Raw genomic sequence first — 16,460 nt, forward strand, 5'->3', positions numbered from 1 at the left:
GTCATCAAGTGTGCGATGCACACTGTCCCCTATCTACCTTGAGAAGTAGTGTTGATAGTTGTGTGCACCAGATTCTAGTAGCAGCTGGGGTTCACACTCCAGGGGTGGGCAGCATGCTGACAGGCTTCCCCCAAGTGTCAGTGAGGTAGGTGTGTCTCTATTCCTAAAGCACCTTGGTGGGTGGGCTCTGCAGCTGTACCTTAGGCCCCCAATGCAAGTACCTCTACAGATCGGTAGGTGTCACCCTCCTTAGACCCCTAAGGCAGGAGGCTAGGTGGTCTGGGGGGAGCTTAGCCCTCAGTTCCCTGTTGTGGGTCAGTGAGGGCTCTGTTGAATACGCAGAGATATCAGACCTGGGAAACTTGTCTTTCCAGTAAATCCGCTAAAACAAATGCAGTCAGATCCCTATCAGAAATGCCTTTGCATTATAATAGCCACCTTGTTCCCTGTAGGGATGAAAGCCCGAGACTGTGAATCACATATGCTTGGCTGGAGCTGGTTCTGTGTTTTTTGTCCAATTAGGGAAGGATTTTTGGCCCCTGGGTTTTTTGTGGTTGCTTCTCTCAGGCCAGAAGAATGGGTTAGGAAAAGAACAAAAAAAAAAAAAAAAAAAGGAAAAGAAAATCCGTGGAGCAGTTCTCCCTCTGGCTCAGGAAATTCCAATGTTAATGAAGCCACCTGAGAAGGGGAGGGGAGGGTTCAGAAAAACAGGAGAGAGTAGCACCCCGGAATATAGACAAAGTTACTTATCTTGCTTGGGATGACTGTTTTATCTGAGATTCCCAAGGGGCGCGTCGCCTGTGTGCGCTGGCTGGGTAGAGATTTTCCCCGAGGGTCGGGCCCGCGTCCCGTGCTTGTGCTGTCTCAGAAGCCGCGGTTAGTTCCTCCACTCCCAGTCCAAAGCCCAGTGTCAAGGTTCCCTGGCTGGGACGCTGCACTCCCAGCTCCAAAAACAGTCACTGCCTCCCGGTGACTTCTCTTCCTGTCAGCCGCGTTGCTGTGCCGCCTGTGTGCACTGGCTGGGCTTCCCCCGAGGTCAGTTCAGGGGGTAGGGCTGTGCCCCATGTTTGTGCAGTCACAGGATGCCGTGCTCAACCCCCCTGCACCCAGTCCAAAGCCCCGCACCAGTGTTCCCCAGCTGGGATGCTGCACTCCAGGCTCCAAAACCAGCCGCTGCCTCCCGGCGACTTCTCCTCCAGCCAGCTGCATTGCCGCACCGCCCGTGTTGACTGGCTGGGCCCCCTCCCGACGTCAGTTCAGGGGGGTAGGGCTGCGCCCTGTGTTTGCGCCTTCAGGGGATGTTGTGTTCAGCCCTCATGCGCCCAGTCCTAAGCCCGGCGCCAAGGTTTCCTGACTGGGACGCTGGCTCCAGGCTCCGAAAACAGTCGCTGCTTCACCGTAGTTGTTCGTTCTCGGTCTCTGTCACTCACGTCAACTCTTTAAATCTGTATTTGTTAGTCAGGGTTCATAGACTGTCACGTATGTGATCAATTCACTTGTTTTTCCGAGTCTTTGTTGCAAGAGGGATCTGAGGTAGCGTCTACCTAGTCAGCCATTTGGCCCCCTCCTCTCAGGTATTTATTTTATACTTTGGGTTATAATCCAATGCTTTTGTTTTGTTGCAAAATTGTCCTAGCTTTGGTCATTGGGAGCTCCTGTGCCCTTTGATGTACTCCCATTAGTGTGTGTGTGTGTGTGTGTATGTTTTGAACACTTTGTTACTCTCTGCCACTATAAGTTACTCAAGCCTGAACTGAGTACTAAAGGACCAATAGAAGACATGCAGGCACAATGGGAGATAAGAACATGGCACATGCATAAAGCAGCCTGACCAAAATGCTGCAAGGTAGAGAGGAGAAAAAACCCAACAAGGCCTCGGTGAGGGATAATAAGCACGAAAATACCATGTTGTAATTCAGGCTTTTCAACAGTGACCCTAGCAGCAACCCGAAAGGCAAGTTGGAGGGAAGCAAAGCAAGAGGAAAGGATTCCAAACAGGATATCATTGTAGTATCTCAGGTGGAAACATATGAGAGCCTACACAAAGTCAGTTAGTGGTAGATGCTGAGAGAAGTAGTTGAGTTCATGTAATGTTTCTCCAAACACTGTCATTCCATCCTCTTCATGATTTGCAATATCTTTGCATCACATCCATTATTTTTCTATAAATTGACTCATTATCACAATTTAAATAAATTTTATAAAAGAAACTATCAGTATTATATACGTAAAACCAAGATTATCATAAATAGAATTTTGACATAAAATTGATAAAGGCAAACTTCCTAAATCATCTCCTGTTAAAAGTTCTGAAATTAATCTCTATTTGTTGAAATAGGAGTTTCCAAAGTGTTACAGAAGCAGAAAAGACACTAATGCTAAAACAGAAACATTCTCCTTGATGTGATACGGATTTGAAAAACTTGAAAAGGGAATACTATTTTCATTATGTAGTTCAATGATATCTATTGCTATGGTCATATGTGGTTGTTACTGGGTGCTGTCAAGTCAATTCTGACGCATAACAATCCCGTGTGACAGAGTAGAAACGTCTCAAAGGTTTTCTAGGCTGTAATCTTTATGGAAGTAGATCTCCAGGTCTTTCTCCCTTGGAGCCTCTGGGTGAGTTCAAACTGTCAACCTTCTGTTTAGCAGCCAAGCATTTAACCATTGTGCCACTAGTACTCTTCATGGTCGTATAGCAACTAAAATTATCTCATGTACAAATGGTGGTGTCATTTATTGAGACAGAAGATACAAGGAGAGGATGGCTTTGTAGTAAAGACAGACAATTAATTCGGTGTTGCACATTTAAAATTTAAATGTCCTGTGGGACATTCACATAAAGATGTTCAGTAAACAATTACCTATGCCAGTCTGGAGTGAGACAAGTTGTTCAGGTGATGGAAGGGGGAAAAAAAAAGTGACTCCTCAGAAAATGGTAGCTGAAATTTTGAGAAAATTTAAATTAAGAAAGAAAGAAAATCCAGGAGGAAAAAAACCTGTAGATATCGACATTAAGTGTGAAGGAAGGAGATAAGGCAGAAACAATCAAAGCTCTAAGAAGACTCAAGAAATTGTGGTGTTACCTGAAAAGGGTGGGAGAATTTCAATAAAAGAGTAATTATGTCAAAGGATGAAGCAAAATGGGATTAGCAGGGAGGAGAATTAAATTACATTAATATTGAATTGTCCAAAAAGTCTGTTTAGAAGAAAATATTGTTGCCCCTTATCAAAAGAGAAAACTGGAGCTCAAGTAGGCTAAGAAACCACCAATGGTCACTATGGTAAGAAAGTACAGAATTGGGCCTGAAATTCTAGTCTGTAGATAACAAATCCATACTTTTTTCACTTCTTTGTGCCCACTGAATGACACAAATAAGTGGTGTCTTCAGAAATAGTTTTAATCTAATACAGAAGCAACAGACCAGATTTTCAGAAAATTAAGAAAGTAATTGGAGATGAGAACACAAAAAACATGAGTGTAGATGACTCTGTTAAAAAGGAAGATAAGACCAAAACTCAAAAAGGAAGTTGTAAATAAGAAACACAATATTAAAATAAGACCTCTTAAAGCAGGCTTAATACCCAAGAGGAAAGCACTATTAGGAAGAAGAGATTGAAGACACAGGAGAAAAAAATGGAAAAGAGATGGATTAAGACCCGTGATGTTGCAGGAGAAATGAAGAGAGACTGCAAGGATTAATTTACCTTCAAGCAAGAATTGTTTTTCATTGAAAGTGGAGGCAACAGTGAAAGAAGGTGTATGGTAACATACATTGATGTAGTTTCACAGAAAATTTGTAAGTTGAGCGTATCCCTACCCATTAAAAACCAAAACCTGTTGCCACTGAGTTGATTGCAACTCATAGTGACCCCATAGGACAGAGTAGAACTGCCCACAGGGTTTCCAAGGAGTGGCTGGTGGCTCTGAACATGCTAATCTTTTGGTTAGCAACCGAGCTCTTAACCACTGTGCCACCAGAGCTTTGAGCATACCCCTGTTGTTGTTGTTATTGTTAGGTGCTGTTGAGTCAGTTTCAACTCATAGTGACCCTATGCACAACAGAACAAAACACTGCCCAATCCTGCGCCACCCTTATACTCATTGTTATGCTTGAGCTCATTGTTACAGCCACTGTGTCAATCCACCTCATTGAGGGTCTTCCTCTTTTCCACTGACCCTGTACTTTGCCAAGCATGATGTCCTTCTCCAGGGACTGATCCCTCCTGACGACATGTCCAAAGTATGTAAGATGCAATCTTGCCATCTTTGCTTCTAAGGAGCATTTTGGTTTTACTTCTTCCAAGACAGATTTGTTCGTTCTTTTGGCAGTCCATGGTATATTCAATATTCTTTGCACACACAGCAATTCAGAGCATCAATTCTTCTCCGGTCTTCCTTCTCATTGCCCGGCTTTCACATCCATATGACGCGATTGAAAATACCATGGCTTGTAGCAGGCGCATCTTAGTCTTCAAGGTGACATCTTTCCTTTTCAACACTTTAAAGAGGTCCTTTGCAGCAGATTTACCCAAAGCAACGCATCATTTGATTTCTTGACTGATGCTTCCATGGCTGTTGATTGTAGATCCAAGTAAAATGAAATCCTTGACAACTTCAATCTTTTCTCTGCTTATCATGATGTTGCTCATTGGTCCAGTTGTGAGGATTTTTGTTTTCTTTATGTTGAGGTGCAATCCATACTGAAGACTGTGGTCTTTGATCTTCATTAGTAAGTGCTTCAAGTCCTTTTCACTTTCAGCAAGCAAGGCTGCATCATGTGCATAATGCAGGTTGTTAATGAATCTTCCTCCAATCCTGATGCCCCGTTCTTCTTCATATAGCCCACATTCTCGTATTATTTGCTCAGTATACAGATTGAATAGGTATGGTGAAAGAATACAACCCTGACGCGCACCTTTCCTGACTTTAAACCACTGAGTATCCCCTTTTTCTGTCTGAACAATTGCCTCTTGATCTATGTAAAGGTTCCTCATCACAATTAAGTGTTCTGGAATTCCTATTCTTCTCAATGTTTTCTATAATTTTTTGTGACCCACATAGTTGAATGCCTTTGCATAGTCAATAAAACACAGGTAAATATCCTTCTGGTATTCTCTGCTTTCAGCCAGGATCACCCAGGATCCATCTGACATCAGCAATGATATCCCCTACCTAATGGCAATTAGTGTTTTTGTTGATTTTTTTCCCTGTGAGGTAAGAGTTGAAGGTGAGATATTTGAACGGTTGACATAGAAAGTAATGATGAGTTTAATATATGTTTGGTGAAACTGGAAAAGGATTTTGTATGGATAGTCTTGTTTGGAGTTTTGAAGGCATACTGAAAGTTGGAGAACATAAGCTTATATATGGGAATGGAAGGGGCATAAATTTGCAGGGTAGATTTGGAAATAAGACCAGATGGACAAAGAATTTAGCAAGAGAGTGGAGTAAGTGATATATAAAAGAATCCTAAGTAGGGGACTAACAAAATGAAGGAAATGTATGGGTGTGAAGGTTTATAAATTAAATAAATGGTGGTAATCCATTAATGTCCTAATTGGTGTTCTGGGGCTCACTAGATTTCAAGTTTTTTTTTAGTTGTGCTTTAGGTGAAAGATTACAGAGCAAATTAATTTCTCATTAAACAATTAATATGATATTGTTTTGTAACATTGGTTGCCAACCCCATGACATGTCAACCTTCTCCCCTTCTCTACCTCAGTTTCCCCATTTCCATTCATCCAGCTTTCCTTTCTCTCCCTAACTTGTCATCTTTGCTTTTGGTCTGGTATGCCCATTAACTCTTGTATACATAGTTGAACGGTGTGTTATTGTTTGTTTTATAGATCTATTAAGTCTTTGGCTGAAGGGTAAGCCTCAGGAGCGACTTCAGTACTGAGTTAAATGGGTGCCCAGGGGCCATATTCTAAGGGTTTCTCTGGAAACCCCAGTCTCTATCAGACCTGTAAGTTTGGTCTTTTTTTGTGAGTTTGAATTTTGTTCTACATTTTTCTCCCACTCTGTCTGGGACCCTCTACTGAGGTCCCTGTCAGAGCAGTCAGTGGTGGTAGCCAGGTACCATCTGGTTGTGCTGGACTCAGTCCAATGGTAGTTGTTGTCCATTAGTCCTTTGGGCCAATCTTTCTCTTGTGTCTTTTGTTTTCTTCATTCTCCTTTGCTCCAGTAGACGTATCTTAGATGGCCACTCACAAGCTGTTAAGATACAATACGTTACTCACCAAAGTAGGATGTAGAACATTGCCTTTATAAACTGTGTTATGCCAATTGAACTAGATGTCCCCTGAGACCATGGTCCCCAGCTCTCAGTCCTCAGGGAGTTTGAATGTGTCTATGAAGCTTCTATGACTTTGTCATGGTCATGTTTGTTTGAATTCGTCAAATAAATGGTCAAGGTTCTCATGAAATTTTGGCTATTCAGAATAAATGTTAGTGCACTAAAGTCCTTCTGTAAAAAAATCTTAAATTGTATTAACCTAAACTTTGACTACACAACATTAAATTTTTCTCTGTAAAACTCCTATTAACATACTAAAGCACTAATGTTCCATCTAATAACATAATTTAGTAATTAAGGATGTAAAGCAAGTAGAGAAATAAGAAAACTGGCATGATAAGGTAGTGGTCAAATAACGGAGTATTTGAATTTAAATTCCCAGAGCTGACATATGCCAGATGCTGACTAGATCAAGAGTGTGCATATGATTAGGTAGTATAAGCCAACTACAGTTGAAGTGCACTTGAGTTGAAGAGGTCAAGGAAACAGTGGATAGGTTGCTGAGAGTTTCACCCACATGGATACTGAAGTAACCTAGGGTCAAGACAAAATTGGGTATGAGAACAAAGACTGGGAGCCAGGTGTCAAAATAGTAGTTGGATGTTGGGATTAATTATGAAGTTGGTAGATGATAGCATTGCAAAGGGGTAGAAGATGCATAGCTGTTTGTTAATAATTTGTAAGAAGCAAAAGTTAACAAATGTAATGATTTTGGGAGTATATCAATGGTGAAAACAAAATTGGTCTTGACTCTGAAAGCTGTGGTCAGGGATCATATAGGAGGGTGAGTGACCTTTCTTTCAGAAGTCATCAGAAGAAGAGATGACACCATAGGGAAGATTCCAGCTTTTGTGCTTTGTTGTTGTTTAAGTAGAAGACACATTAAGTCAAAAGGTTGAAGTTGAATGGAAACTGATTTATTTTTATTTACATTTATTTTATTCCATTTTATTTTTTAACATGGAATGAGGCTTTCCAGTAAAATAGTGATAAAGTCTTGGAGAAAGAAGATTTCAGGAGCTGGTTTTCTCTCCCCTAGAAAGCTAGCACTATGCCTCAGAGCCCTGGGAAACCCTCAATGAGATGGATTGACACAATGGCTGCGAAAAATGGACTCAAACAAACCAATGACCATGAAGATGGCATAGGACCTGCAATATTTCCTTCTGTTATACGTGGGGCCACCATGAGTCAGAGCCAACTTAACGGCATCTAACAGCAACAATAACAGCATGCTTTAGAGAATCTTTTTTTTTTTTTTTTTTTTAGAGAATCAGGGAGATGGTGCTGGCTGAGCTGATCACTCTTGGTTGTTATTTAAGAAGAAGGAATCTACCTTGCAGTGCTCTTTTCCTTTAATCAGTATGCTTTCAAATGTCACAACATCACAGAGGGGCGCAGAGACCTCAATTCTCTAATAAAATCTGCACTCATACTTAAATTCCCTTTGTTGAAAAACCAATCTTTTTGGCAAGTTAGCTAGCATTTGGTTTTTCAGTTGACAGGGTGGGGAGTGCCTCTCTGTTGTGGAAGCCATTCTGTTCACATCTTTTTTCTGAGTGCATTTACTTGTTCACCGTCTAAGACACTTACGACACAGAGATTCATCTTTGGTGGGTGTAAGTTCTTCACTGCACATGACACCCTGAATGGTAATACAGGAGTCTATGATACTCTGATGTGCACAGAACTTGAAATTTTTGTGAATCAGTCCACTGGGGATTGGGATGTTTCTATGTACTCTAAAATATTTCTGTTCCTGGAAGACAGCGGAAGAACTGCTGTTTGAATCAGAGTCAGGTGTAGTATGAGTTTTTTAAATGTATATATATATATATAAATGAGTACTGCACGGACCAAGGTGGCTCCTTTTCCTTCTGTCAGCACTTTCTTTACCATCATGCATAAACCTTATTATCACGCTCAGCATGTTCCTGTGAAAATTATCCAGGTCCTCAAAACAGTCTCTCTACAGCTTGGAGTGGAATTCAAACTTCATGGCCGTTAATATGAAAACCAGCAACCTAGTAATGGAAGGGGAATAGCAATAGTTCTTTTACCTTTCACAAAGTATTTGTGGCAGCTCCTTCATCCCATCTTCTATACGAGGGTAAATATTTTGCATTGAAGAAAATAGTGCCTGATGAGACACATTCGGCCTTGATAAAATCTTTCCCCTGTATTCACATATATTAACCTTTGATGAAAAGACCACATGAAGGAAAAGTCATGAGAGAACTATGGCATAATTACAGAGACTTCTTTTTTTTTTAAACATTAACCTTTGAGTTCTGACCTGTTGTAGTTGTGTGTTTGGGGGTATATTTGGATAGAGACATTACTGCCATCCTGTTCATATTTATGGAACTGACCTTTGTATTATAATAGCCTGCTTTGAAGCACAGTTATTTTTAATTGTTTTGTGTGTCCACGGAGACTTTTCTTTGCCTTCATCAGTTATATACAGTACCCTGGCACATATGTTTGCTCAATGAATCTTTCAATGGCTGGTTATTTATAACCACATCAGAATACAGGGGGAGAAAATGTTGCATTTTGAGGTGGTGTGTGTATTGTGTGTTTGTGTGAAAATGTATTTTATTGTTGACATTGCGATATACTTAATGAGGTAAAGGGAAGAATTAAAAGTGACAGATTGTTTTGGCTGCTCTGGGGCCATCTGAGATATAGTCTCCTATAATGCAGCTCAATAAACCTGGGCCTGTGTGAAGCCCTCAGAGTATGATTCATGGCTGCAGCAGGGCTACTCAGGGAGGTTTAACAAGAGATAGTCATGGTCCAGGCAGCAGGAGGCTGAAACTGCTGTCAGAAGACAATGAAAAGTGCTGGCTGCCAAAAACGCTCCCGAAATTTGCAGTGGTGCCTTGGTTACCAGTAGCAAAACCTGAACTGTTCTATATGCGCCTGATTAGAAGCTATACAGAATGGTTGTTGGAAAGGTGCATTTCAGGACAACCCATTTGGAAAAAGGGATACCCCTTCCTTTCTGCAGAAAGGGGGCATGTCTGTGAAGTTTCTTTCATTCATGGGTAGCTGGTTTGTCATAAATGTATCTCAGGATATCCATGGTTGGTGAAATCAGATAAGATAGTGCTGCTTAAAATGTGGCCCCTGAACAAGCAGCAGCAAAGTCCCTGAGAGCTTGTTAGGAATGCAAATTCCTTGCTCATCCCTGAACTACAAAATCAGAATCTCTAGGGGTGGGGTGGGGTGCAAGAATCTATGCTTTTAATAAGCTTAATAAGCTTTCAAATAGTTGTTCTGCACACTAAAGCTATAGCCTTAATGAAGCTTACTGCGGACTATAAGAAATGAGAAAAGAAAAAATAACTCTACTTATCAGAGATGTAATTGCATCTAAGGTAAAACTTCAGTTAATGAGAACCAACTCAGTAGAATTCTCGAGACAATGTGTGTTGTTACTCTACCGTGCATTAACTTGGACATTCAGCAAATTGCTTAACCTATCCGAGTTTCAGCCCCCTTATTGGTAAAACGAGAAAAGATACCGGTACCTACCTCACAGAATTCAATCATGCGTGTGGTGCAAGACCAGGCAGTATTTTGTTCCATTGTGATGGTATCATCCTGGGTCATGGGGCCAACTCGACAGCAGGTAACATCAACAACAAACTCAAGGAATCTTTGAGGCTTAAAAGAAATGATGTATTTGAATATACTTTGTAAACTATAAAGTGTAGACAAATGTTAGTTGTGCTTAATATTAAATAGTCCTTATTCTGTACTCCATTTGAAGACAGATTACAATGAAATAAGCTCACAACAAGATTGGGATAATACCAGATATTCCGTATTTATTAAATTCTCATTATGTGCCAGACACTGAGTTAAGCAAAGTACATTTATTACCCCTTTAAATTCTCAAAACAACCGTATTACGTAGCCTGCAAAATTCTACCACAGCAATTTTTCAAAAGAGTAAATTGAATGAAAGTGGTTAAGCAATTTGCTGAAGGGCACACAGGTTAGAAGTCACATTCCTGGGATTCACACCCAGTGCTATCTGACCACATGTGCTTTCTTAACCCCAAAGAAATTCCTTCTCTAGGGGAAGGAAAAAAAAAAAAAATCACACTATGTTCCAGCATTGTAATGTTATCTCTGGATCTACAATACTGTGACCTCTGATAATGATTTTAAAAAAAACTAGTGTTAATGATTACACGTCCCCAAATTACAGTAAGATGCCCTGAAATTTAAAAACTCATAATCATTGTGGTCATGATGTTTTCATTATTAAGTAGAAAAAAATATTTAAAATATTTTTAGTAGCAGGAGTAGGTAGCAAGAGGGATTATCTTATAGCATCCCAGTTAAATTTGTATCCCATTTCAAAGTATTCTAGTTATGTTCACTGTCTCAGATAAGTAATATTATAAAGCTGTTTTTATTGCTTAAGCCCATAGGAACCATTCTGCAATTCCTGATGTTCACATTTTGATTCATCAAATACCTAGGTTTAAAATAAAAGATTAAGATGTATCTAAACAGGAGACATTTCATATGTCGAGAACTTAACTATCCTTACATAGCAAGTTCCAAGGCCATAACAAGGTAAGTTGTTCTTGTTTGGTTTGATTTCTCACTGCCAGGGGAAAAAACGGTTTAGAGCATTTAAAGTTACTTTGTTCTATCAAATCAGCTTAGCTTATAAGTCCCAGGGCCGACACTGTCTTCCTCTCTTTCTTTCCCTCTGTGTGTTGGGAGTCATCTCTCTGTCTTCTCTTTAAGAAGTCTGCCAGTCACTACTATCATGTGTGCATGCGTGTGTGTGTGTGTGTTTGTAGACTAAAAAAAAAAAAAGACTAGACACTGAAAAATGCTAAAACAGGCAAAAGGACAGAGTAGAAGCAGAACGTCAGAAAGGCACAGCTACTGTCCAGAGAAGAAAGTCATTGTGTCACACAATGGTCTACTATTTGAATGCACAGGGCAGAATGGAACACACCAAACACTCCTTTGTTCACATCCTGAAATGTGAAAAGGATTGCCCTAGTTTCAGTCATTTTCTTTCATTCTTCCCCTCAAAGGGAACTAATGAATCAAAAAGCCAGGGCTATGCAACCGCTGCTCCCTTAGCAGGCTGTTGAGGAAGTGGTATTTCCATCCTTATTCCTATTCTTGGATTGTTTTTGAGTCAGAGTAAGCATTCCTCTCCAGAGAGGCAAAACCTTGTGGATGACAGATTCCTTTCCTTCATGTTCTAGGCTTTTCTTATAAAGTCCAGATCAATGCCTTATAGTCTGCTGGTCAATATTGACGGAAAATTACTATAATGGAAAATGAAATACATAAATACACTTTTTCTTTTAGAAATTCGTAACATAACCTTTCCATACCTTCTCCCTTACTCTAGATTATTTTGTAGGTTTGACACAAACACATCAAAATCATAAAGATAGTGAAGGTGCAGGCAACGTTTCGTTCTGTTATACATAAGGTCATCATGAGTAGGAGGTGACTCCATGGCAGATAACGACGCAGCATGCCATTTCTGATTGTATTCATTTTCTAGGGCTACTATAACAAAGTACCACAAGCTGGCTGGCTTAAAACAACAGATAAGTATTCTCTTACAGTTATGGAAGTCCAGAAGCTCAAAATCAATATGGTCTCTCTCTCTCTCTCTCTCTCTCACACACACACACACACACACACACACACACAAACAGACTTACTGGCCTGACAAAGACTGTAGTTACCCCGAGGGTATAGCCCCTGGGCACCCTTATAGCTCAGTATTGAAGTCACTTCCGAGGTTCATCCTTCAGCCAAAGATTAGATGAGCCCATAAAACAAAAATAGAGTAAATGGGCACACTAGCCCAGGGGCAAGGATGAGAAGACAGGAGGGGACAGGTAAGCGGGGAAATGGGGAGCCCAAGTTTGAGAAAGGAAGAGTGCTGACATGTTGTGGGGTTGGCAACCAATGTCACAGAACAATATGTGTACTAATTGTTTAATGAGAAACCAGTTTGCCCTGTAAACCTTCATCTAAAGTACAATAATAAATAAATCAAAAGGTCAGAGCTTTGCTTTCCTTATAACCACTGTAGAAGAAATCCTTTCTTTCCTCTTGCAGTTGCTGGTAGCCTCAGGAATTCCTGTGTTTGTAGCAGCATAACTCCAATCTCTGACCCCAGTCTTCACAAGCCCCTCTTCACTTGTGTCTGCATGTCTATGTCACTGTTCTTCTTATAAGGACACCAGGCACATTGGTTTAGGGCCCGCCCTAATACAGTAAGTCCTCATCTTATTATATCTGCAAAAACCCTATTTCCACATTCACAAGTACCAGGGATTAGGACTTGAACATATCTTATTGAAGGGCCCAATGCAACCCAAAACACTGAGTAATCAAATTAATGAATAAAAAGCAACATTACAGACGAATAGATATTTTTTAAAGCACTGTGAACTTGAGAAATTTACTTAACCTTTCTGAGTTTCAGTTTCCTAGTATGTGATCAGAAAACTAAAACCTATTTCACAGGGAATTGTGTGAAGTTCAAGTGAAATGAAATATTAAATTATTTATTCTTTCATTCATTTGGCCAAAAAATATTTAAGCTCTTAAGATGTACCAACACAGCCATAATTTAACGATTAGGCCACTAGGGTTTCTACACAAGGCATAGGTGTATTAATGTGAAAATCTCAAGACCTTTTGATCTAAGACTAAAGCAAGGGTTATAAAATTCAGAGTCTCCATGAACTAGATTTGAAATAATAATTACATCTTTATTTTCACTAACCTCTAACTAAAATTTAGAATTTTCTTTAATAAATGTAGGCAACACACCACAGTGGTACAATTAGTATCTATGACTTTGTCAAAATTAGAAATCACGGGTATCATATTGGAGTGGCTGAAGATATCTCAAAAAATTGCTTTCATTCATCGCTACTTTAAAGTTATGGTAGTGGATCTACCGCTAGGCCTTCTTACTTAGTGCTTTAATAAATAAAAACATGTGGTTAAGTGCCATGGCTGCTAACCAAAAGGTCAGCAGTTCGAATCCACCAGAAGCTCCTGGGAATCTCTTTGGGGCAGTTCTTCTCTGTCTTATAGGGTCCCTATGAATTGGAATTGACTCAAAGGCAATGGGTTTGGTTTTTGGTTTTCTATATCATGATATGTTGGTAATATTATGATAACTATATTTCATTATGATTGGCTGCCTGTGTAGCTGTATGCATTTTATATTACATGTTTAAAAAATATAATTCCAATAAGAGGTCTAGGGGCTTCAACAGTTGGCCAGAAGTTTCCATAGCATGAAAGTTTTAAGAAACCTGGCTCTAGGAGATTTAAGTAAATCAACAATTATAATACCTTTCACTTAGTGGTATGAGGGCATGGGTGGTTCAGTGGTAGAATTCTCACCTTCCTTGCAGGAAACCTGGCTTGATTCCTGACCAGTGTACCTCTTACTCAGCTACCACTTGTTTGTCAGTGGTGGACTGCTTGTTGCTATGATGCTGACTAGTTTCCATAGAGCTTCCAACAAAGATCAACTGGGAAGAAAGGCCTTGTAATCTACTTCTGAGAATCAACCAATGATAACCATATGGATCACTATGGTGTGGCCCACAACTGATCGTGGGGATGACATAGGAACGGGTAGGATTTCTTTGCATTGTCTATGGGGTCACCATGAATCAGAAGCCAACTCTGTGGCAGCTAACAACAATATAGTGAATGTTATTACAGCAGTATAATTAATGTCATGATAGGAATACTATGGAATTCCAGAGAATGGCATCCAACCTAGGCTGGTCAATGTCTGTGTGTAAGAGGAGGGGGAGGGCAGCACTGTGGAGTTAATCTTAGATGATTTCAAAGGTAAATAATGTTTTAGCTAAGTGTTACGGAGGAGGTTAGAATTATCCAGGCCAAAAGTAGAGGTCCAAGTGAGGGATAAGACATGGAGAAAAGGGTTGGATAAGGTTCAGCTTGTGCAAAGGCAGGGAGGTTTGCCTGGAGCCCAGGGTGCACAGGGGACAGTGTAAGACATAAGACCAGGGAGATAAGAAAGGGCCAGTCCATGAAAGGGTTTGGGTGCCTTACTAGGGATTTTAATCATTATCCTGTATTTGGTGCAGAGCTACTAGAGGATTTTTTGCAGAAGGATGCTATCATCAGATTTTAGAAAGGTTATTCTGGCTGCATCGTGGAGAATGCATTATTAGGGTGATTTTTAGCAGTTGTAGAGATGGTGGTAGGCTTTCAGGAGGGAGAACATGACAAGTTATAAGGCTGTGGTAGTAGTCCAGGCAAGAAATGATGTGAGCCTGAACCAAGGCAGTGGCAATGTATGAAATTATTTTGTAAAATGTAAGATGCTACTTTAGAGTTGAGAGAAGGAGGGAGGGAAAGAAGGAAGGAAAGGAGAAAAGATGGGAGGGAGAAAAGGAGTAAGGAAAGGAGGAAGAAGCAGAAGAAACAGAAGGACTGAGAGTAAAGGAAGAGAGAGAGACAGAGAGGAATTGTAGTCTTCGGCTAAGTAGACATTTGAAGTCAAAGTGTGTCATTAAACTACAATCACAACTGTTAGTCTACCCTGGAGGTGTGATGGGATTACCAGTGCACCAGGTCTACCCTAGTCAGCCAGATGGCTGCTGATTGGTTCCATTGAAAACTAATCAGAACTTCTCTTCAATGGTTCAATTGCAGCACAAATGGCCACAGCCAAGGTAATCTCAGTGAAAGGAAGCTGTTGCCAACCAAGTTCACAAATAACATCCAAAAGGGAACAGGAAGGGAGCTCAATCTCTTTTTGAAAATTAGCAGGAGCTAGGTTTGTTTGGAAACCCCGGTGGCATAGTGGTTAAGTGCTACGGCTGCTAACCAGAGGGTCAGCAGTTCGAATCTGCCAGGTGCTCCTTGGAAACTCTAAGGGGCAGTTCTACTCTGTCCTATAGGGTCACTATGAGTCAGAATCGACCCGACAGCACTGGGTTAGGTTTGTTTACAAGCTCCCAGAGACTCTGAATGCACACACACAGACACACACTCCCTCCTGTAGTTTTGTATTTAAGAAACATAATACAGGCTGTATTTCATATTGGATTCAGTATGAGAGTTGCAGGAACACATCTAAGGATATAATTTGACCCAGAGAAAGTAAATCAATACACCCATTCTAACAAACACAAAATGTGAATTTAAAAAAAAAAAAAGAAAGAAAGAAAATTACTAAAAGCAAGGATGCAGAGTAAGAGCTCAGTTATGTCAGTTTTCTTTAGTTCCTTTTTTTTTTTTTTTTTGGTGTTAATTGCTGGTGCCAAATAGAAGTTGCTGATTAGACACCACTGAAACTATTTTTAAGAGCTTTGAACTTATTGAAACATGTTCTTCTGTATGATTCTCATCCAAACAAATGACATTCTGCTTTCTTCTTGATGTATTCCTGAATAATTGGATAATTCTCCAGAAAAGAGCAAGGCTCGTTTTGCAAAATACCCAAAGTCAAAAATGCTAAGAGTGAGTCCCCATTCAAAGATATGGTTACGCAAATGAATGAAGAGGTCTTAATTTAAGCAACTCTCCCCAATTCCACTCCAAAGGCTCTCTTCAAAATTCACAGTTCAGCAGCTCCAAACCCACTTTTCAGTGCATTAGCTTTTACATAAAAGAGAGAATGAAGAGAGGTATAATAAGCTAAATAAAACTGGAAAAACAAAGGAAACAGTATGAAAGTGACATCACAAAAGCATAAATTTAAGTGTTTTTTTTTTTTATTAGAAAGAAATGACAATCTAGTAAGCTGTTTTGGAATAATTAAAACCTATATGAAGGGGGTTATTCTCTCAAGTCGATTAACATTTAAATCCATGTTTTAAACAATTTTGAGGGTTCTTCTGAAGCTAAAGCCTGCTACATTCTTCTATCTAAAATTTAGGATATGAAAAATGTATGCAAGCTCTATGCATGACACCCTTTCCATTTTGAGAAACTGGGTTTGTGTGCAATATATGCCAGCCCAACAGAAGAAAAAGCTCTCATTTTAGCCAGTCCTTTATAGAGCCAGCGGCATTTTCCAACACATTGCAAAAGCCCTGAATGACACTTCACCCAATTCAGCCTCCTGAAGTTGGTACATAATTAATGAGG

This window comes from Elephas maximus, chromosome 5 (genome assembly GCF_024166365.1).
Source record: "Elephas maximus indicus isolate mEleMax1 chromosome 5, mEleMax1 primary haplotype, whole genome shotgun sequence".
Lineage (NCBI taxonomy): Eukaryota > Metazoa > Chordata > Mammalia > Proboscidea > Elephantidae > Elephas > Elephas maximus.